This window comes from Vulpes lagopus, chromosome 10, assembly GCF_018345385.1.
Source record: "Vulpes lagopus strain Blue_001 chromosome 10, ASM1834538v1, whole genome shotgun sequence".
NCBI classification, from domain to species: domain Eukaryota; kingdom Metazoa; phylum Chordata; class Mammalia; order Carnivora; family Canidae; genus Vulpes; species Vulpes lagopus.
In genome coordinates, this window is record NC_054833.1 from 14730364 (window position 1) to 14755269 (window position 24906).

The 24906-nt window shown below is 37.4% G+C and overlaps 1 long non-coding RNA gene across 5 annotated transcripts in view; it reads right to left on the bottom strand.

Annotated features, from left to right (window-relative positions):
* LOC121500153 overlaps positions 1-22409 on the bottom strand; it is a 55792-nt gene extending 33383 nt beyond the window's left edge. For 2 of the 5 annotated variants that reach the window (XR_005990317.1, XR_005990318.1), the window contains exons 1-2: positions 22328-22409; positions 21036-21190 (exon numbers count right to left, since the gene is read on the bottom strand). This is a non-coding gene — a long non-coding RNA (uncharacterized LOC121500153). Of the gene's footprint in view, positions 1-5368; positions 8813-11262; positions 19926-21035; positions 21191-22327 lie in introns of those variants that run through there. The other 3 variants (XR_005990315.1, XR_005990314.1, XR_005990316.1) reach the window with 3 other exon arrangements.
* Positions 22410-24906: the final 2497 nt, after the last annotated feature.

Sequence of the window (24906 nt, forward strand, 5' to 3'; positions counted from 1 at the left end):
AAAAGGAGTATATTACTCATACATGAGGAGAAAAGATTTCAGAATAGAACACTATTACATAGGTCATTTTCTTCTTGCCTCTGCTGAGGGGATAAATCTAAGGTAAGAGTCCTCAAACTTGACTCTGCATATGAATCACCTGGGGAGTATCTTAAACATGAGATTACCAGGCCAAATTCCTAGGGATTATGGTTTCAAGGCCCAGAGAGAGTCCAGTAAACTGTTTTGTCACATGCAGCCCAGTGATTCTGATGCCAAGGGGATCCTGAAACATAGTCTGCAAACACTGTCCTGGAGGTTTCTAGATCTATCGCAAACTGGGTCACTCCTTCCCCCCACCAGCCAACTTTCTGATAACTTGGTAATAACAACTCAAGAAACATGAGGAGGACTTTAACACTCTTCCTTTTGTTTTCAGTAAACAGGCTCATACATAAATTCTCACCTATAATTAGTAGCCTTCAGGTAACTGCCCAAAGGAAAAATTATATATAAAGAGAGAAAAAAAATCACAGCTCAAATTTTGAAAGGGTAAAGGACATAAGGATAAAGGAAGCAATACAAATAAATATGGTACATGTACATTCATTAGAAGAGATAACCAGGAAAGAGAAAATAAACTATGTATAACAAGAGATAGGACTTACAATAAATAAAGGTGTCCTGTTCCTCAAACCCCAGAAAATAGAAAACTGGCATTTATTTCTGTTGACATTTTGAAACACGAAATGTGCGCAGAATAATGAGACGTAGTCAAAGGAGAGAGGTTTATAGAATCCCTGCATATTCCCCACTCCCTAAAACCTCTGAGTTTTCAACTTGTTTCCGGAAGGCAATTCAAAATAATGTATCATCCTAATTTATTTTCAATAAATCAGCCCATTCTTATGGATTTCTTCATCCACTTTTAACCATCTTTGGGCCCTCTGTCTTCATCCCATCTGCATTAATTCTCAGGTTTTAAATTTTTCCTCTGGCTAATGAGTTTTAGGATTTTGTTGATTCTATTACGTGTTCTAAGAATGATTTGGAGAGACTTAGAGAAAATGTAATTGTTTATACCTATTGATGCATTAAAATAGAACAAGACAAAAACAAATGTAAGTGATTTAGTGAAATAAAAATGCAGATCAGGAAGTAAAATCAAATGAAAGGAGAGGTCATTCTACAATAGATGGGCCAGTTCTACAAAGATTGGCACAGTTTTGAGAAGACCAGAGGTTACTCTGAACTTTCTAGAAGCTAACACAGAGAAGAGATGTGATTATTTACTTGATACATAAAATACTTACAGGGTTAAGACTCGGCTTTTCCTGGTTCTACGTCCCCAAAGAATTTCTTCCCATGTGTCTTTGACAAAAAAAAAAAAAAAAAAGCCTGCGTCTTCCATGTGTCTTTGGCAAAAAAAAAAGTCGATGCAGTCTTTGGTTAGACCAAGAAAGTTATGTCCAACACCAAATTTCATAGATTTGCTCCTCAAGATGCACCTACATGCAAGTAGGTGCCATGAACTCAAAAATGAGTCTATTAAAGAGTTCTATGATGCTAAACAAGAAGACAGGAAGGAATGAAGATCAGCTTCCTGATGATCTATCTTCACCCTGGAGAAAGTCCATGTAGGACAGGAAGAACTGTATATTCTTCACGCAACCCCTAGTAAATATTACTGCACTTTCCGAACTTTTTTTTTTTTTAAAGATTTTATTTATTTATTCATGAGAGACACACAGAGAGAGACAGAGACATAGGTGAGGGAGAAGCAGGCTCCCTGCAGGGGACCTGGTGTGGAACTCAGTCCCAAGACTTTAGATCGCACCCTTAGCCAAAGGTAGATGCTCAACCACTGAGCCACCCAGGTGCCCCTCTTCCTGAACTTTTGATAACATTGAGTAGCAGTCATTTTGAGGTTAGCTATGTTGTTAAACTCCTCATAAAAGTCCTGGAATATCTTGTTTATTAAATATAGGCAATGGACTTTAAAAGATCACCTCACTGGGGTTTGGATTGGTATCTTTTATGAGCTGTCAGAAGCCCATACGAAAGCTAACTACCTTTAGCCTACCCTACCTCTATGAGCCAAAATAGTCCTGAAAAATATTTTGGAAGTGAAGTCTTTTCCTTTTGAAATGAGCTTTTTGACAAACTTAAAATAAGTTTTTCTTATGCAATTCACGGTTTCAAGGTTGTCATTTAATTAGGTCAAATTCTCTTAGACATCACATCAGTGTGAAATACAAAGTACGATGGAGTATTTTTCAATCTGGAAGTGCTAACACTATAATTTTGATCACTTAAAACTTTATATGCTTTTTCCTTAAGCTTAAAAGATTCATATACTCTAAAGAAGACAAGTACAATTCTGGTTAGATGAAATTATTTTTGTTAAACATTCTGGCCAGATGTTTACTGCAAAGCTACTCCCCATACTCATTTTTCCTCCCAACATATTATAAAAATTTTCAAATACACTGTAGAACTACAAGAGTTGTACAGTGAGCATTCATATACCCATCAAGATTCTACTATTAACATTTTACTATACTCGTTTTATCTTATATTTATCTTTTACCCATGTCTCTATCCATCAACCATTCCATTTTTGTATTGGTAAATTTTAAGGTAAATTGTAGACATTGATGGACTTCCCCTCATTGCTTCAGCAGGTGTAACATTAGTTAGAATCAATACCCGTGCAGTTTCTTCTTTTGATGTGACATTTCTAATCAGTTAAATGCACAAATTTTAAGTGTATAATCACTAAATCTTGACAAATGATTACACTTGTATAATCAAAACTGTTATTAAGATATAAAATGTTACCACAGCCTTGAAAGTTTCCCGGTGCCATGGCACAGTCAATCTCTGCTTCCACTTGCCGAGACAACCACACATCTGTCTTTTTTTCCACCCTAGAGTAGCTACCCCTTTTCTAGAACTTTATATTAGTGAAATTTTCCAGCATGTACTATTTTACAGAAAGCATCTTTCATCCAAGATAATGCTTTTGTGATGCATCCCTATTATTGCACATCTCAGTAGTTTGTTTCTTTTTATTGCTGAGCATGCATGTATCATTATGTACATGCACCAGTTTATGGATTCACTTGTAGATGGATCCTGGACAATTTTCAGGCTTTGGCTATTATGAACAAAGTTGTTGGAAACATTCTTTTATAGGTCTTTTTGTTGATTATTGAGTCCTCTTTAAGATTTACTATGTCATGGTATGCAAAGCTTAAAAAGATATTGGTTTTCTAAATACTTATTACATAATATGTATGAACTTAGATAAGCACCCAACTTCTATCCAGGTTGACTAGTTTTTGTATTTCCTTCACTTCTATGATATGTTGATGTATTTTCCTTTAATTCTAAAAATATCTGAACTTGAAGGATTACTACTTTAACTAAAATGTAATATGTGTTTGATTTAAGAGAATCTTGAGTTCTCTCATATTCTTAAGATTTTACAATTCATAGGGGTATTCAAAATGAAATCCATTGGCTTTATGTGACCCGGATGTCATACCCAACAATCTGTTAATGAAAATAAATATACTTCTGGGAAAAGAAATATTCTAATTTTGAAAAAGGTAAAAATGCTACCTATTTTCACTTGGTCATAGAAGATTTTTATGTTAAAGACTGCTGTTAATCTGTTAGTATTTGTTTTTCCTTTGTTTCTCAATAATAGAACTCCTAATTTTTAGCTGAGCAAGGGCCATCCAGAACAAAAATTCCATATCCCAACCTTTTATGTATTGAGGTGTTTTAAGGTGATTAAATTCCAATCAATAGGATACAAGCTAAAGTGTTGTGTGCAACTCCAGTGAAGAGCGAGGAAATCCAAGCAGAGTCAGCTAGTCCAGCTGAGTGGAGGAGGCAGAGATCACGGTTCCAGAAAGCTGAGGTGGCTGGAATTTGTGAATCAGAATACCAGAGAGGGAACTGCACACATAGGAGAGTTCTGTGGAGCATTGTACTGGAGTCATTTGCTGACTGAGTTCTGCCCCTATGCCTCAATGGTGGCCACACTACATGAGGCTGAGAAAAAAGTCACTAGGAAACAGTTAACAGATTATTTCTGGAGGTCATCACACAGGGATGGGAATAATGTGCATTTTCACCAGCCAGAATGTAGAGATCTCATAATGCAAGGAGTGTCTGCTAGAGTCCTCAGTCTTGATTTGGTAGAGTGACTAAATTAGCCAAGTAAAGCTGCCTCCAAGACCTGACTCAAAAGAAAAATATCTAACTCAAAAGCTTAAAGGAGTCTAAATGGATAAAACTGATGAAAATAACCTAACAATATGCCAGAACAAAGTGCAGAAATCTTTAAAGAAATAAAACAAAATCTAGGACTCAAAAATGTAAAAAAAAAAAAAAAAAAAAAAAAAAGGGAAAATCCAAAATACCTAACATTCAACCACACTCTACTAGGCATGCAATGAAATAGGAAAATATGATCCATAGCCAAGAACAAATATTAATCAATGAAAGCATTCCAAGAAATGATAGAGATGATGGAATTATCAGATAAATATTGTAAAAGAAGTATAATAAATAATTAAATACAGGATGCCTGCGTGGCTCAGTGGTTGAGCATCTGCCTTTGGCTCAGGACATGATTCTGGGATGCCGGGATCAAGTCCCACATCAGGCTCATGGGGAGCCTGCCTCTCCCCTGTGTCTCTGCCTCTCTCTCTGTGTCTCTCATGAATAAATAAAATAAAATCTTTAAAAAATAATTAAATGTTATGAATATTCTCAAAGATTTAAAGAAAGGCATGAAAATAATGAGACGAGAAATAGAAAAATACAAAGAAGACCCAAACAGAACTTCTAGATATAAAAAACTACTTTTCATAAAATAAAATGCAGTACTTTTATGAAAACCATGATCAAATATACACTGGAGAGTATTAAACTATGTGTTCCTCCTAAAAATTCAGTGAGTTTGAAGACATAACTATAGAAACTATCCACACTGAAGGAGAAAAAGAAAAAAAAAGGTTTTTAAGAAAAGTTTTATTTATTTCTTTACAGAGAGAGAGAGAAAGAGAGCATGAATGGGGGGAGGGGCAGAGGGGGAGAGAGAGAGAGGGAGTCTCAAGCAGACTCCCTGCTAAGCATGGAACCTGATGCAGGGCTCAATCTCACAACCCCGAGATCATGACTTGAGCTGAAATCAAGAGTTGGATGCTTAACTGACTGAGACACCAGACGCCCCAAGAAAAAAAATCTGAAAAAAAATGAACAGGGATGACTGGGTGGCTCAGTGGTTAAGTGTCTGCCTTCAATTCAGGGCATGATCCTGGAGTCCCAGGATTGAGTCCCACATCAGGTTCCCTACGAGGAGCCTGCTTCTCCCTCTGCCTACGTCTCTGCCTCATTCTCTGTGTGTCTCTCATGAATAAATAAATAAAATCTTTAAAAATTAATAAAAAAATTAAAAAAAGAACAGAAGCATAGTGCCTTGTGAAAAAACATCAAGCAGTCTATCATGTGTATATGGGTCCCTGGAGAAGCAAAACCACAGGGAGAAAAAGAGTAAACATTTTTGAACAAATAACTGAAAAATATTACAAATTTGATAAAAAGTATAAATCTACAGATACAAAAATTAAACAAAAGCTTAAGTAGAATAAGCCTAAAAATAGTCACATCAAGCACATCATATACATTTATCAAAAAACAGTGATAATAAGAAAAGTCATTAAAGCAGCCAGAAAAAAACAAAGACACATTATGTGCAGAAGAACAAAGATAAGAATGACAACTGAATTTCCATCAAACAACGAAGCCAGAAAATGGTGGAGCAACATTTTTAAAGAATTGAAAAACACAAGCGAAAATCTATCAGTGTCGAAATTTATAGCCAGTAGAAAGCAAGCTGAGAAGCTACTTCCCCTATCCAACAATCCACCTGCAGATTAGAGGTATCACTGCACAGAAATGTGCCTCTGTCTCTGCCTCTAGCTCCACAGCGGAAGTGTAGAGATTTTGCTCAGGGAGGGTCAGACCATAAGAATAGATAAGCTGCACAGCTCTCATTAAGCAAACTGACTTTATCTATAACAGAACATAAGGAGGTTCAAGCTTAAGGGCATGGTTGAAATCAACACAGATTTTAGTGGTAAGCAATTAAGAGGAGGATGGTAGCTTCGTGATCACAGCAACCCAAGCCATGGACCAGCCAGAAATTTAACAGAGAGGATGGAGAATGAAAGACATAAGAGAAGAACCCTCTTGGGGTCAGAACAAGAGTCAGTGCCTGGGCTTCAATATCCCTCCTGATAAAAGGCCTGAATCTGAACAAATTTGTGACCCAAAATATTGGAACAATAAAGCAATTAGCCAGAAGTTAGTAGAGGCTAATTGCTGTTGTGATATGAAGAGAGGCAGACAAACCAGAAGCTTAACAGAGACGTTAAGGAAAAGACACACTCAAAAAGGGAGCCCTGCTAGAACCACTGTCATCCCCCATGACTGTATGCGTGCCCAAGGCAATTTGCTCTGAGAAATTACAGGAGAAATACACTTCATTAAAAAGGTCTAGTCCAATCACTAGATACATAAGAAAATAAAATGAGAAAAGCCCTGGGAGTGGGATGGTATCCACAGTTGCTGAAATATAGGGTCTAAACTGTCCGATTTTCAAAAAAAAAAAAATTACAAGACATGCAAAGAAACAGGAAAAGTGTCACCCATACAGGGAGAAGAAAGCAGAAAACAGAAACTGCTTTGAAAGGGTCCAGATGTCAAAAACTTCAAAACAGTTATTATAAATACAAAGAACTAAAGAAAACCATGCTTACCCAAGTGAAAGAAAGCATGATAACAACATCTCAGCATATAGAGAGTAAAAATAGGAGGATAGGAATTATTAAAAAACAACAATATAAATTCTGGAGTTAAAAAGTGGGATAGCCAAAATGAAAAAAATCCATTAATTATTATTGATGGCTAAAACAGGAGAAAAGAGAATAGAACTTCATAGAAATAACATTTCTATATCTCACTGGAATTATCTTAGTATAAATCTCAAGTTAATTCTAATAAGTTAAAATGTATGTTGTCAGCCTAGAGCAATCACTAAGAAAAAGTAAAAAAAAAAATGTAGTGAAAGATCATGAAAAGAATCAAAATGATACACTAAAAAGTAAAGCAAGAACAAAGGATAGAGGCATAAAACATGAGAAATATAGAAAACAAAAAGTAAGAGGGCAGATATAAATACCAGAACAAAATGTAAGTATCAACAATGATATTAAATGTGAATGGGCTAAACATCCATTAAAAAATAGAGATTTTTCAGACTGGATTGGGAAAAATCCCCAGCATCCAACTATTTGGTGTATTCAGGAGACACATGTTAGGTTCAAAGATACAAATAGGCTGAAAGTAAAAGGATATAAAAAGATGTATCACACAAATAGCAACCATAAAAGAACTGGAGAAGCTATATAATCAGACAACATTGACTTTAAGACAACTTATGTTACTAGAGATAATGGGGGCATTTCATAATGATTAAAAGCTTGGCGTATCATGAACATGAGACAACTACAAATATATACGCCTCTACCAACAGGACCACAAAATACATTAAGCAAAACCTGACATAATTGAAGGAAGAGTCAATAATGGTTGGAGACTTTAATCCCCTACTTTCAATAATTGATAGAACAACTGGGCACAAGGCCAACAATAAAATTGAAGTCTTGGAACGGTACTGTAAATAAATGAGGTCTAAGAGATCACCCGACAACAGCATAGTACTGTTGGAATACGCGTGGACTATTTTCCAGGATAGCTCATTGCTGATGGGAATTTAAAATAGTGAAGCAAATTTGGAAACAGCCAGGAAATCCTTCAAGTGGTTAAGCATGGGGTTACAAGTTACCATATATGACCATATGTGACCCAGCAATTCCACTCCTATGTACGTACCCAAAATACATGTATATTCAGAAGCTTGCACATGAATGCTCATAGAAACTTTGTGCATATTAGCCAGAAAATGAAAAGAATCCAAATGTCCAACGACTGATGAATGGATAAATAGGATTTAGTCTATCCATAGAATGAAATATTATTTGGCTGAAAACAAACAAAAGAAGATGGATCAACCTTGAAAACATTTATGCTAAGTGAAAGAAGCCAGTCACAAAAGACCACATGCTGTATGATTTCATTCATATGAAATGTCCAGAATAGGCAAATCTATTCCCCTCGACTGGTCAGTCATTTGACGAGGTATTAGCTAAAGAGATATAAAGGAGTTCCTTGTGAAAGACTTCATTCTGAAATAAAAGATAAAACTTCTTCAGAAGAAAGACGTTTTCTTCTGTTTTTTTTTTTTTCCCCTGCCTTAACTTTTTATGTGATGCCTGAAACTATAGCAGTGATCTTTTAACCATGAGGCATGACGCATGGGAATGAGAGCCAACCCACTAGAGATAGTGGAGGAAAAGTGTAGAAAGAACTTGGTCCTTGATAGCCTCAATGAACAACTGAGCCAGAGCTCATGACCATCTCCATCTTACATCTTTTTTTTTTTTTTAACATTTTATTTATTTATTCATGAGAGACACAGAGGGTGAGGCAGAGACACAGGCAGAGGGAGAAGCAGGCTCCCTGCAAGGAGCCTAATGTGGGACTCGATCCTGAGACTCTGAGATCACGCCCTGAGCTGAAGGCAGATGCTCAACCGCTGAGCCACCCAGGTGTCCCCATCCTACGTCTTGTTATATGGAACCATCATTATGCTGGTTTTTTTCCTATTAGTGGAAGACAAATGCATTCCCAACTGATAAGAAAAGAGAAGGCGAAGGTTTACATAAGGGAATGGGTAAGAACATTATTTCTTGAAAATTTTCATTAACCATAGAAAAAGGAAACTAATATTTCCTCAATATTGACTTCACACGAGGGATTTTCCTGTATGTATACTTTGCTTTGTTTAATCTTCACAACAATATCATAGGGTAGTTACAATTATCTTCCATTCATAGATGAGGAAAGTCCATAGAGATCAATAACTTGTAGAAAATAATAGCAAGGAGCAGAGAGGAATTCAAACACTAGTTTGACCCTAATGGCTATGCTATTTATATTCTTGTACGCTGCTACTTGTGCTGCTGCCATGTTTTGTGCATACAACAATGTCTCATCACTACCATGTTCATCTCTCAATATTAATTGGTCTTTTCTATCAAGACTCTTTCCTCCCTTCATTCCCTTTCCTTTCCTTTAGACAACCCTCTCCAAATTTCTGCCCCATTTTTAATCAGTGTCTTAGCTGAGTCATATAAACTGGGTATTCATTACCTTAGCAACCAGCTCTACCACAGGATCAAATATAAGATCACTTCTGTTACAGAACTTTGAGTACAAAAATATTGGCTTCCAGCAGAAATTATTTTCTTAAAAGTTCAACATCCCTCCTAGAGGAGACTATTCCAAATTAAAATTTAAACAGAAAATGTGGGGGCATTTTTACTTAAAATTGTAAATTTGAAAGCAAATTTTATTTTGCTTCATAAAAAATTAATCTCTTTTGTTAGGCATAAGATAAACTCATAGATTTAGAAACTGTAACAGTAAACTAAAGAAAAAATTTACTTATATTTCCACCTCTAACAAATATTTTTAAATATTTTCTTCTAGTCTTTTTGCTATGCTATGCTTAAATTTGCATAACTGTGATCTCACAATTTCCTTGCGTTTGTACAATTTTGAGTTCTACTTTTTAAATTGTCATATCACCAGTATGTTTATATATGGCAAGTTTGTTCAAGCTATCCATTCCTTCACTTTTTTTTTAAAGCTACCAAACACTTTCTAAATATTTAAGAATGAATGGTAGTTTCAAAAGGCTTCTTAAATAGGAATAATGCCATGATAGAGATTTTATGAATGCATATTTATATTTACTTATTGACCACACCTGATAGACTCTTCCCTCTGCAGCTTAGAGATCTCTAGCTGTCTTTTGTGTTAAATGGCCTTGTATATGTTATAAAGGAGAAAAGAGAATGTAAAACAGGAAAATGAAGATGGACAGAATATAAAAGAGAGCGTGATTTTTCATGCAATAACTTTGAGTGCTCTTTACCACAATCGGACCCCAGGACAATTACAGGGAAATGGAGGAACCTCTTTTACTTATTGCTATAATGGCTTAGAAGGGACAATGGAAAGATGAGTCAGAAAATAATCCTTCTTAAAATATGAATCTCCCTCCATTACCGCATAGCACGTAGTCATCATTTGGTCATGGTGCATGATGTTGAATAAGGAACATTAGGTATTCCTAACTGGTGTGACAAGACTTTGTGGAATTTTTTAGATTTATTTTTCAGAAGAAGATATTTTTATGCAAACTGGAAAAAGGATTGAATATGGATTGTGTTTGTATGTGGATGTGTATGCATGCCCATGGGGATTCCTACAGTAATTGATTTGAATGTTGTGTGTATAGGAATTGGTGACTGAGACCCTTCTCCCCTTTAGTATTCATACGCAGATTATGGCCCACGATGAATGTTAATAACGTTGTAGTAGTTACCCATTTAGTTAACAACCATACATACATACCTGTGCATTTTTCCAGATACTCACCTATATATATTTAAATATAATTACACATATAGTTATATATGTATTAAATAATATGTGCTACATGTAATTCATGCTATTTCCATTATAGCACACTGATTTTTAAAAGTTAGTCACTGCTACCCTGTCACTGAATCAAGTTAATTAACATGCAGAAATTTGGGGATAGAAAGGATCTTGACTTACTCATGAACGGGGAAGTACTTGATGGGAATATAGAAATGATCTCGACTTACTCAGGAACAGGGAAGTACTTGCTGAATAAATTGAATGAAGTAATAAACTCTAAAATAATAAAAATTATTTATTAAACTGATTTTTAAAGCTTCATTCCTGTATCTTTGTACTTATAATTGCAAAATAATCTCCTGAATATCTGTAGACTCTGAGCAGATAGATAAGAGACAAGGGTAGAGAAAAGTTAATAAGAATAACTCCTGGCTGCTCAGGGAGGAGCAGCTGGCAGAGAGTGTTCATCACATGATTATTATACTCAGGGATCCCTGGATGGCGCAGCGGTTTGGCGCCTGCCTTTGGCCCAGGGCACGATCCTGGGGACTCGGGATCGAGTCCCACCTCGGGCTCCCGGTGCATGGAGCCTGCTTCTCTCTCTGCCTGTGTCTCTGCCTCTCTCTCTCTCTCTCTGTGTGTGTGACTATCATAAAAAATAAATAAATAAATAAATAAATAAATAAATAAATACATAAATAAATAAATAAATATTATACTCAGAAGGTTCACATTCCTTGTCAGCATTCCCACTAAAAGGGCTCAATATAAAGCAGGAGGGATGGGGGATCCATGGGTGGCTCAGCGGTTTGGCACCTGCCTTTGGCCCAGGGCGTGATCCCAGAGTCCTGGAATCAAGTCCCGCACTTGGGCTCCCTGCATGGAGCCTGCTTCTCCTTCTGCCTGTGTCTCTGTCTCTCTGTCGATCTCTCTCTCTCTCTCATGAATAAATAAACAAAATCTTTAAAAATAAATAAATAAATAAAGCAGGAGGGAGAGAAGAAAAGAAGTCCTCTGTGTCACACCATGATCTCCTAGTGTCCTGTGAAAGGGATTCACCTGTTTCTGGTTGGCAATCCTATAGTTTTGCTTCAACTTTTTTCCCCATCTTCCACCTACCAACTTTCCCCTCAGAGCTCTGTACCTGCTTCTGCTTTCCAAGGTGGGAAATGGAACCCATACATCTGCATTGGTCCCTTATGGTGACTGTGATGGGTAGCTCACCTTGTGCCTCTCATCATCTGAATTTGAAACAACCCTCAACTTCTTCCTTCCTTCCTTTAATTCTCTCCACCTTTGATCACTCATCACACCTTATTTTTTTAAATTTCCCTTGAGATTTCCTCTTTCACCCATGGATTGTTGAGCAGTGTGCTGTTTAGCTTATGGGTCTTAGATTTTTCTATTATCTTCTTATTGATTTAGTTGATTCCCTTATGCATAGAGAACATACTGCATGTGATTTCATGGCTTACCTGCCTCCTATTCACACCACTGGTGAAGGAGGGATTCCTACCCTAGGATTTAGGGGATAGCCAAACGCATGATACTGGACACTGAACGGATGAGAAGATGAATCTGATAGCAGTTTGTTAATCATATATACTCACAGCCTGGAAGGAGGAAAACATTGCACACCATGCGGGGCTGCATGGGGGTTAAATTCAGGAACAGTGTAAACAACCAGTGGCTGTGGGAGGCAGGCTTTGTAGTATCAAGAGGATGAGGTGCTTGCCACAGAAGAATGTGATTGATTGAAAGTGATTGTTTGAATAATTCCGTGGCAGGCAAGGAACTGAAACCTGCTACTCAGGGATATGCAGAATTGCAGCTGTTCCCCTCGATAAGGAGGGTTGTTTGGCTGGGGGATCTTATCCACAATAACAGAGTAGGGAGGGGAACTTGTGGTCAGGCCGAATGAGGCTTTCTCGATTTCACCAGATGTCAAAGCAGAACATAAAATTGGACCTTAGTTTTAGGCCTGACGCCACATTTTGATCATTTCATATTTGTTGAGGCTGGTTTTATGGCTCAGGATATAGTCTATCACGATCCATGTTCCACAGACACTTGAAATGTGTATTCTGTTGTTATCAGGTGGTGTTTTATAGATGTCAATTAGATTTTGTTGGTTGATGGTATTGTAGAGTTCATCAGTATCTGCTGATTTTCTGTCTAGTTGTTTTATTTTTTGAGAAGTACTGAAGCCTCTACCTATAATTGTGGATTTTTTTCTTTCTCCTTTTAATTCTATCACTTTTTGCTTTACATATTGTGCAGTTCTGCTGTTTGGTGCAGACACATTAAAGATTATTATGTCTTCTTGTTGGCTTGAAACTTTTATCATTATAAATATCCTTTTCTATCTCTGGAATATTTTTTTGTTCTACATTCTACTTTATATGACATGACTATAGCTACTTCTGCTTTTTAAAAATATTTATATGATGTATCTTTTTTTTCCATCATTTTACTTTCAACGTGACTAACACCAATACATTTGAAGTAACTTTCTGGCAGGTTGCATATACTTGGGTAAAGTTTTTATTCACTCTATCAGTCTCTGTCTTTTCATTGGTAGACTTTGACCATTTACATTTAATGTGATTGTTGGCATGCAAGGGTTTCAGTTTGGCATTTAAATTTTTGTTTTCTGTTTGTTTTCTCTGTTTTCATTTCTGTTTACTTTTTTCCTGGATTCCTCTGGGTTGCTTGAACATTTTTTAAAAATTCATTTTATTTATAGTATTTATGAGTGTATCTCTATAAAGCTTTTTAGTGCTTGTCCAAGGTACAACAGCACACATATAATACACATAACTGGCATCACCATTTTACCAGTTTGAGTGAGGTATAGAAATCTTATCTTCTTTTACATTCCTTTACCCAACCCTATATATAATTATCATAAATATTTCCTCCATGTATATTTAGAATTATATGAAACTGTGTCATATTTTTTTCTTTCAATCCTCAAACATGATTTAGAGGACTTAAGAGAAGAAAAGTCTAAAGTCTACTGCATTTGCCTGTGTTTTTGCTCACTGTTTTTTTCTTCTTTCCTGACATTCCGTGATTCATTCTTTTATTTGGTCTCTGTTCAAAGAGCTTCTTTTAGCCATTCTTTTAGGGTGAGTCTGCTGGCAACAAATTCTTTTAATTTTTCCTTAGCTGAGACTGTCTTAATTTCCCTTTCATTCCTTAAAATATTTTCTCTAGAGATAGGATTCTGTGTTGACAGTTCTTTACTTTCAGTGCTTGTGAAATGTGCCAATTCCTTCTGGCCTCCTCAGTTTATGGTGAGAAATGTATCATTCAAATTGTGCTTCCCTTATAGGTAAGGAGTTATTCTCTTTTCTGGAGTCTGTAGGTTTATGTCTTTTGCAGAAGTTTGAAAGTTTGCAGCCATTATTTCCATGAGTATTTTTTCAGTCACACCTCTTTTTCTTCTCTTTCTAGGATTCCAATAACACAAATGTTAGCTCTCCTGTAATAGCCCCACAGATCCTTGTTTTGCTCATTTTTTTCTCAGTGTATTTTCAGGTTTAAGATTGGGTGATTTTGTTTTCATCTCCAAGTGCACTGATTCTTTCTTATGCCCCCTCCATTAAGTTTTTCCCATTGGAGTTACTATATTTTCAGTACTAAAAGTCTCCATTTTATATCCACTTTAAGTCTCCCATTTCTTTGTGGGAATTTTCTATTTCTTTGCTGAGACTCGATTTTTTTCAATTGTTTTAATGTTCTTAATTCCATATTGTTGAGTTTTTATGATGGCTACTTGAAAATCTTTGTCAAATAATTTTCACATCTCTGCCATTTTAGTGTTGGAATCTATTGATTGTATTATTTTTTCTTTCTTAAATTCATCATGAGAGCTTTCTGGTTCTTGGTATGATGAGTGACTTCAGATTGAAACTGACATTTTGTGTATTATGATATTGGGATCTTATTTAAACCTTTTATTTTAGTGGGCTTTTTTTTCTGACACCACTTTGGGAAGGGAGGAAGGTCTCCTTGTACCTGCAGGTGGGCATACAAGGCCAATTTTTCCACTCAGCCTATACTGACATGCAAGGGAAGAGACTTCTCATGATTGCTGGATTGATGAGAGTTCTGGATTCCACACATAACTTTTGGGTGAGGAGTGCCTCATTACTGCTCCCCATGAGATTTCCACTGCCACCCTGGAGGAGGGTGGTCTCATTAGTATTGGGTGATAGTAAAAGTCCTGACTCTTCACTGGGCTTCCTCTGATACCACCCAATGAAGAAAGCGGAGGAGTGTCTTGTTACTACAGGATGGGGTTGGAAGTCTAGGCTCCCCATATGGTCTACACTGATACCCCAAGGGTGTCACTCAGTACTGCCCATTGGGGATTAAAGTACTGGCTTCCTACTGAAAGTTCTCTGCCATCACCCTTGCAGGTTGTTGGAACATTTCATTATAGCTTGACAAAGATGGAAATCTAGGTTCTCAACTTAACCTTTGCTGGTGGGTGTGGGGTGTGGCCACAGTTTTTGTTCCACTCTGTGGTATTTGGCTATAGTAGAGTGGTTTTTTCCTAAAAGTTTTCTATCTTGCTAGAGTGCCTCTTTTCTGATCTTTTACCTTAAGAGATTAGAATTTTGGGGGGGGGCTTTAAAAAAACTACTCAGTGACATTTCTGGGTTGTTGGCTTTTGGGACACATATGGCAAATAGAAAACCTAGGGAACTTACCACCATGCCATTTCTCAGATCTTAAGCTCCCAGCTAGTGTGCCTCTTCTCTCTATCTTTTAGGATCTCCTTATGTTTGTTTCATAAATAATGCCTAGGGTTTTTAGTTGTATTTAGTGGGAGGAAGAGAGAAAATTATGTCTGCTCTATATTTTGTAAATGAAAGTGCCCCCAGCAAGTCTTTTTGATTCTACTACCTAATTACAGGAAATCTTTGACGTTTCATGAGCATTTGTATGAATGTTCTGCTTCTTGAATACATAATTATAACACAGCATGCTATAAAATATACCTCATATTTTAATGTTTTGAAGTATTATGTATTATGCATATCTGTATTATATACAAAATACCATAAAATGTAGTATATGTTATTATTTATTACATATATAAAATAATAATGGTAATAAAAATGCACTATTGTGGAAGGTATGAAAAGAAGTTACTGGGAGGTGTCCTGCCATGGAAAGCATGATGTCTGAGGGCCACAGCTGATTCTCTATGGATCCACCACCACATTTTAACCAAGGCCATGCGCCTTGTGGGCTGCTCCCAGCCATCTATTGAAGACAGGGGAGATACTCATGCAGACACATTCCTGTGATACTTCGGACTCTTTTGATCTGTGACATTGACTCAAAGATTCCTTATCAGCCTGACTGAACCTTTCTTGGGACTTGAATTCTAATTCTAATTCTAAAACTCTTCCTACTCAGTTTGCCTTTCTTTCCCCTCACCTCCTCAGTTGTGTACACAGTGTTTGAAGACTCTGTCTATCCTGGTTCTCTTTTCCTTTCTTCTTCACAGGCATTTCCCTTGTTCACTCTGGCACTTTTCTTTTTCTTTTTATTATTATTATTATTTTTTGGAGAACCCAAATGTTTTATATATCTAGATCTAAATCTATAACCTAAATCTAGATATAAGTATAGAAATAGATGTTTTCTACCTACATAATGCTGTATAATACATAACACTGGGTAGGGAGCCTGGGTGGCTCAGTTAAGTGTCTACCTTCAGCTCAGGTCACGATCCCAGAGTCCTGGGATCGAGCCCCATGTGGGCTCCCTGCTCAGTGGGGAAACTTTTTTTTCCCTCTGCCCCCTCCCCCACTCATGTGCGCACGCTCTCTCTCTCTCTCTCTCTCACTCAAATAAATAAATTTTTTAAAAAATATGTAGCACTATGTATAAAAATACATGTGTTTTGCAGGACAATTGGATAATCACCAAGTATTATTGATACAGCAGTTTTGGAGGGGGTAGCAGAGGCAATGTGGCTCACCCATAGCCAAGCAGCTATTTCTCATATATCACCCCAGAGCATGGTCCAAATTCATGCCCCCACAATATTACAAATTCTCATGTCATCAACTTCACAGTTAATTGTAATTTTTGAAACAACAAAGGTCTATATAGCATTGCCCAGTAGTAAATACATCTTTTACCTTCAATGTCCAGTAAACTAGCCACCGGCCACTTATTGAACACTTGATATATGGCTAGCATGTCTAATAGAAATTTCAGTATTATATCAATTTTAATTAATTTAAATTTGAACTTAAATAACCACATGTGGCTTAAGCTACCATGTTGAATAGTGTAGGCTGTAGTGTTTCACAGATACTTATCCTGCCTCCTTCCCTATGATCACTGACTGAGGTCAGGCCTTCATCCTCATGAGCCTGGACTATTCAACGGTAGCTTTGTAAATCGTGTCCACATTTCTCCTCTCCTAATGCTCACTTAACTTCTCAGTTGCCAGTATGGCATTTGTTCTAAAACACAAAATCATGTCACTTCCCTAATACAAAAACATCCCTGAGGCAAGGGATTGTGACTTACTCAATTGCTTAATTTTGTGCCTTTTTGCTACCCCTGGGACTGTACATACCTGGCAGCTGTTATGCCTGATAAATGGCTATTGGGAGAAAAATGAACATATTTTAACAGCAGGGCATTCTGGAGATAGCTTGCCTTACATTACCTTAATGTGGGGTATTTAGGGACATGTGGCAAAATAATGAAGGTGTATTTTCAGAAAGCGATCTAAAACATTCCCTCACCCTCACCTGCCCCCAGTTTTCTCACTCTTGCCCCCAAATGCATAATCTTTATGAAACTTATTACATTCTGGAGAGTAGACCATCTCCCCGAGCATCCACTAACTATTATCAACACAATGGTGAGAGGGAAGAAACAAATTTCTGGACCTCTCCCAAAGTGACCCACTGTGAAACATCACTGGGGTTAAAAGCTAAAAAATGAGATTCTCAAGAAGGAAAAATCACATTTGTGAAACATTAGATGCCATTTTTCAACCCAGTGAATCATTTCATTAACAAATCCATTGTTTTCCTTAGTGAAGCGTTTTCCTTTCTTCATAAGGCAAAACAAGACTAGAAGGAAAACTGTCAATAGCAAAGCTTATTTAATTCAGATGTGAGCTTTGTCATAAAAAAATATTTTGAGTATTAGCAGTATTCCTGTGTCGTAGGGACAAACACACACACATAACCAGCTTTGAACGTCTGTTTGAATACAGCAGGTTCTCAGATGCATGCAAGCATTTTTCTTCCCTCCTCCCCTCCAGCAGCCTCCCATCTTCATGCCATCAGTGGATCTTTACACAAGACAACACTCCCTCCCTCTGATCACAGTCTTCTCTATGGGAGATGCACTTGGTTTCTCAGCTCAGTGAACTCTCCCTGTTTCAGGGAGAAAGATTTAATTGCAGGGTTTCACATTTTCAAAGAAAATGTTTAGACTGGGAGGGATCAGCCATATTAGAGAAATGTGGTTTGTTCAAAAATAAGTGGCATAAATCCCCTGCCTTTTGCTGGCAGAAAACTCAGGAAGAAACTCTGGCTATTATGGAAATAATCCGTATTTGATTACTTTTTTTCCCCCCAAACAAGTGCTTGATTCCCTTGGAATCCAGTTGTTAGGCTTGTTGCATGGTCAAATAAATCTGCAATGGCATATGTGGTTCCCGTGCATGTGATAAGATAATCCCGTAACTTACTTGCTGTAAGGTTGGCTCCTAAATATTTTTGCACACAGCCATAACATTTAATTATTTTGCAACTTGAAATTATGACTCTGACTACTCTAAATCCTTTGCCTTGCTTTATCATTAGTGACCAAGTTGTACTGTTTTAATTCAGCTCAGGCCTGAGAGATGACATGATGATGATGATGATGATGATGATGATGATGCTTGTCCCTTTCTTGCCTAGAGGCTAAATATGTCTCTTGTCTAATAACGCTGACTATAAATTGCAGGGAGTCAGATTTCCCCCTGAGGTGGCCTGTGTACAGGGAACACCCCACACAAAGTGGCTAGAGACACCACCATCTATAATTATACAGCAGGCCTTCACCTTCCATTCTGGTACATCAACATGTGCGTGTCACTAGCTTTATGCTCCAGTTCAAAGCACAGAATTTCCCCCACTTGGGTCTCCTACCCTCCTTTAATTTCAGGTTGAGGCTGCACAGCAAAGCTCCTGTCCTCTGCCTCCTTTAAATAAAGCCTAACGGAAGTTCCCTTCCTCCTCTGTTATAAACCGGATGTGCTTATTGGCAGGCTGAAGCATGCAATACAGCCATGTATACATTTACTTCCGATGCAAATGTCTTTACTTAGCACATTTTGAGGAGAGCAAACTGTTGCATAAGGCAGATTAATGATTTCCTTGTCAATGGGACAGTGATGTAGAAAGTTTGTAATAAGGGCGGATGCATAAAATCTCTGCATCCTTGAAAAAAGCCAGATACAAGAGTCATACTGTCTGATTCCATTAGTACAGAGTTCAAAACAAGGAGAAAGAACTCCAGGCGGTGTTGGAAGTCGGATTAGTGGTTCCTCCTGAGGGGCTGGGCTGGGAGAGGGCATAAGAAGGGCTGCTTGGTGCTGAGTGTCCTGTTTCTGGATCTGAATTCTAGTCCTGGGGGTGTGGTGACTTTGTGACAAGTGTATGGAGCTGTACACTCTCTGTTTTGATGACATACTTTAACCAGAGCTTCATATTTACACTAAAATTAGGCTGCAGAGGTTCACCATACAGGTCATCAGAATAGCATTTGAGGGTTTGCATCGAAGAGGGCCTAGGTTCAGAGCACAGGATTCTATTGCTGTTTTACTTCCATGTCTCATGACTACTAAACACCAAAATGCGACACTCTCAGTGACCCATCACAGTACTTTTTCTGAGAACGTGAGCTGATAGCTTGTTTTCCTGGTACATGAGCATGAATAAAAACTGCAATGAATTCTCTAAAAAGTACTCTCTAGCTTAGATAGCTCCAGGAATACATAAGGGCCTCCGCCTACCAAGAGAACCGTTTTAAAGAGTGCTTCCAGCCACCCCCAACCCAACTGCTGTCAAACAGTCGAGCTGAAGGGGAAAAACCCACGAGCAGGAAGTCACAAAGCATGGGTAATGATATTTACTCAGAGCCGGATCCACATCCTACTTAACTCCACGGGAATTCTCAACAGTTGGTCTTGACGACTCCAGCAATTCTGAGGCTCATTAACCTATTTGCAGGTGCTCTGCTTTCTGAGCTGCCTGTGTTCCGAGAAGAAAAAAAAAACAAAAACAAAAAAAAAAAACATCCTCCAAACTCTGACGCAGCCTGCCCCCTCAGTTCAGAGGTAATCATGACGTTGTTCAGGCCTCTTAGATGGGAAATGAAAGCTTTGGGTGATTCTGAAGTGGTGAGTTTTAAAATGAGTAATCCCATCGAGCGTTTGGTGTGAACCCCACTATGACTGGAGAGAAACATGGTGGGTAATTCGTCTTCTTGAATGGTTGGGTAAGCCCTTCTAGGCTGTACTAAATGGGTTAGGCTGTGCTAAAATGTCCAGATTTCTAGACCATTTAGAATAGACAAAAGAGAACTGGAGCATTTCCTCACGTCCTTCCTTTATTTCTTTGGACACATGTCTGTATTTTTCTGCTGAATTGCAAAGTAGGAACCCTGAGTTATATTGTTCTGCCCAATTGGGCTAAGCCCTGGGGACCCAGGCAACTCTTGTTCAGTGGCTTCTCTTATGGGTTGTCTTTGAGAACCACATTATTCTCAAAATGAATGGACTGCAAAAATATTTTGCTGGGTGCACTCCTTTTTGAGACATTTTAGGATTTGCAAATTGCTCCAAACCCCTTTTTCTATAAAAGAAGCCTTGAGGTCACCCTTCCTAGTAGGGTCTCTGCTATACAAGAGCTTTGTTATAACAAGGTCTTTCCCAGGATTCACAGGAATGAACTCCTTGGACAGAGGCCAAGACGAGCCTGCCTTACACTAACATCTATGCTGCCCAGAGTAGGATTGGAAGCAGACTCTTGGATATTAATCGCTATTCTGTTCTATTTCCAAATATGTCCTTTCTGAGAATTGCCTTACAAATAACCCCTCTCTCAGGATTATTGAAGAGCTAACTGTTTTGATATCGTAAAGTTGGAAGCTTACCCGAAAAATGTATGGGTAGAAGTTTGGAGCATCCAGGACAAATCATTGGGTCATATTTTTTGTGGACTTGGAGGGAGAATGTCAACCATTCTGTTTTTTGGGGGGGAAAGATGCATTCTATCTATTAGCAGAGCAAGGATTGGGGCACCGGTTTGCTGAGTTCTATTCTGACACCAACTTAAGACCCCACCTTGCTGCATACTTACTGTTGCAAAACCAACTCCCATTGATCTTCTGGAAGCTGGGGTAAATGATTGACAGATCTTGCGCCATCACAGCATCAGAGGTTAACTCCAGTGACACGTATGAAGGTAGCATTGCACTGTGTTGGCATTTTTCTGACGCTGTTCTGCAAAGATTCCTTATTGGATCAACAGAAACATTGAGAAGCTAGGAGGCTAATTTTCTGCTGTTATGCCTTCATGCTGGCTTCTTAGGACTACCTTCTTTATGTGATACTGACCCTACGTCCAGAACAATAACTTTTGATGTATTTAGCAGCACCAATTAAAGCAGAGGAGATGGAGAAATGTTTCTCTCACCAAGAGAGATAGCTTTTGTTTTGCTCTAGAAGACAGTCTGAAATAGATTTCATCTGCTTTGCACTTTAAGGGGTATAATTTGAGTTTGACGGTACGAATAGAGCTTCCATTAGGAAGGGTAAAGTTCAAGGTCTGTGCTGAGGAGAAAATAACTGTGTATCTAGCAGGATGGCCTCATTTAGAAAGACGAGAGAAATGACATATATGATGTTGTGACTGAAGGCCCAAGGAACATAACTGACACTCCCTACCTACGCCACCCAAAGACCCATGTGGCTGAGTGAATCAGCATTCCTGTCTACTGAGCTCACTGCCTCCTCTGTGGCCATAAATAGAACTTTTGGGTCTTTGGCACTTGTAATATAGACTAGTTATTATCCATTTATTGGATCCATTGACTATGTGGACCTATCTGAAGTAGCTGTACTCAGTTAGGTAAAAAAAATAAATTAATACTGCCTTCAGATGAAATAACTTTTGTTTGGAGCTAAAACAAAACCTTTAGGTTACCTCAACATAAAAAAAAAAAACAAAGCCTTTATAAAGACCTGTAAATAGAGTATAATCTGACCCCAGTGATCTCCCCTCACATTCTTCCTTGTCCTGGCAATCATAGTGCCCTTATGGGTCCTTAAATACTCCAGGTACGTCCCTTCCCATGGGTTCTAGTTGCCCCTGTTGCTGCCTCTGCATGGAATATCCCTCACAACCCCCGTACTCATCTGGCTCATATTTTTCACTTCCTTTAATTCTTTGCTCAAATGTAACCTCAGTGAGGGCTTCTCTGCCCACCAATTTCAAATCACAGAACCTCCTCCAGCAATTCCACTTCCCCATTCCTACTGAAAATGGGATTGCACTCATCTCTACAATGTGCTCTAATTTTTCTCCAGAGCATATTCCATATTCTAAAACAATATAAAACTTAATCACTATGTCTACTTTAAATTGCTTACCTTTTGCCCACTAGAATTTGAAGCTATCAGAAAAGCAGAGATGGTTGTTCGTTTTGTCCACTGCTGAGTCTGCAGGAAGTAGAATGGTGCCCTACACAGAGCCATTGCTCAGTAAATATTCATCGAATGAATGATTAAGCCAATGGTTCAATCTGTTGGAGCACTGGAGAGGAATTTGGTATATAGAAAACTAAGCAATAAAAAAGTGAGTTTATCACTATCATTGCCTGAAAAAGGAAACATAATCTTGGCTCAGAAATTAACCATATTTGTATAGTCAAAACAATATAAGTGTTGAGCATTGATTAGATAAACATTTTATCTTTATTGGGAATGAGACAGGAGGAAGAGGTGATGTTGACATAAGAGAGCTAATCCTGAGCTACTGTAATAGAAAGTTAATAAATAATTCTAAAATTGGTAAATGGAGAAATCTCCAAGAAAGTATGTTATTTAGCAATATGAATGTAAATACCAGAGATGCAATGAAAAAGTTGAAAGTGTTGTTGGGGTTTGGGGAAGAGTGATGTTCATTATAAACATATTACTATTTGAGTGTGTTTATGTTGCCTTGATAAAAATAAAATGTCATAAAAAAGAAATATTTTCTGGGGGATCCCTGGGTGGCGCAGCGGTTTGGCGCCTGCCTTTGGCCCAGGGCGCGATCCTGGAGACCCGGGATCGAATCCCACATCGGGCTCCCGGTGCATGGAGCCTGCTTCTCCCTCTGCCTGTGTCTCTGCCTCTCTCTCTCTCTCTCTCTCTCTGTGACTATCATAAATAAAAAAATTAAAAAAAAAAAGAAATATTTTCTGTAAGCACCTTTTACAGAAAGTACTATATTTCTCCCCAAATCCTTTTAAGCTTTTCTCCTCGAAGAATACTTTTGGATGATCTTATTTATTTTATGAAATATAAAATTAGATGTCATGAAGTATCAAAATAACGAGATTTGTAAAACTTATTGAATTATCTTAAGTACATTTCAGAGAGACTGGTTAAATATTCTCAAAGTGGGCTGGATGTTTAGATTTTTAAAATAATGCATTTATGGAGAAAAGTTTCAATTTGCTATTATTAGCAGAGGTGCAGGTTGACATCTAAGGAAAGGAAAAATATGTTGAGGAAAATCAAATATATGAGCTTGGAAAAGGTAAGGATTGCCTTTTGGCTGAAATTTACAATGTCATTTAGGCCAGTCAGTTACTCATATTAGATATACCTGCATACCTCCTGGGTGAACTTTATTTAAAACAAAATGAGCAATAGTAATAATGAAAGTCACTAAATACTCACAAATATATGTATAAACATAAATATAAATAAGTTATAAATAATATATGTATATAAATTCTTTTTCTAGTTCTATACATTCTTAGAATCAATATTCTAATCTAGAATCAATGTTCCAACCTAAACTATTAATCTCAAGCATAGATGACTAAGGCTCAGATTCCCTCATTCAAAAGATGTCCTCATGCACCATGAGAAGACCTTGAGAGAGTCATCCACAATGTCTGATTACCTGCAAGTGCACTTTGGATGTGCTCTCAGAATGATGAGCCATCTAACAAATAGCATATTCTATCAACGGAATCATTTAAATGATTACTGAGGCCATGATAGTGCCCTTCAAAGAAATATTATATATTTACCTATTTATAATTATACCAATATGTGTTTGTTAAGACATTTTGATTTCTTTCTAAATATTAGCGTAAACACACATACATGTGTGCCTACATAGGTATAGATATGTGGATGTGATTATAAAGATATTAGGATACACACACATGTATAGAGTACCTAAGTATATTACTTTCAGTTATTACCTAAGTAATAGATTGGCATGAGATATGACAGCTTTTAATTCAATCAGCCTGTGAACATAATTCATAGAGGTACATTACAGGGAATATAAATTATTTAAGAGAATAAATTATTTATGATGATTTCAATAGATAGTTGCACTTTGTTATAAAATAACATTTTATAACATTACATGTAAAAATTTTATTTTTTTTTATCTTAAAAGGTATGATGAGGTCTTTCTAACATAGCTGTGTGCTTATTCCTAGGATAGCAGTCACTGCCTGGTATTGTAATTGACTGCTTTCTCAGTGCTCAACTCATAGTGGTCATTCACTTTTGGAAAAAGAAGGAAAGAAGGAAGAAAGGAAGGGGATGAGGGGGAGAGGAAGAAGGAAGGAAGGAAGGAAGGAAGGAAGGAAGGAAGGAAGGAAGGAAACAAAAGAAAGAAAAGAGAGAAAGAAAGAAAGAGAAGAAGAAAGAAAGAAAGAAAGAAAGAAAGAAAGAAAGAAAGAAAGAAAGAAAGAAAGAAAGAAAGATGGAAGAAGAAAGAAACCAGGAAAGATTTTCAGTCTCTTATTTAATATGAGATGATAGTCCCATGGCTAATCTGAAACAGAAAGCTATTACAAAATTCTGCTACTTTTGAGTAGAAAATTGTCCAGGCTGTGTTGTCAGTTTATCCCACGTGAGAAACACATTTTGTTCTTCTGGAGACTTACAAACTGACCTTTGCCTCAAACAGAAAGTGCACAGAGAATCAAATTAGA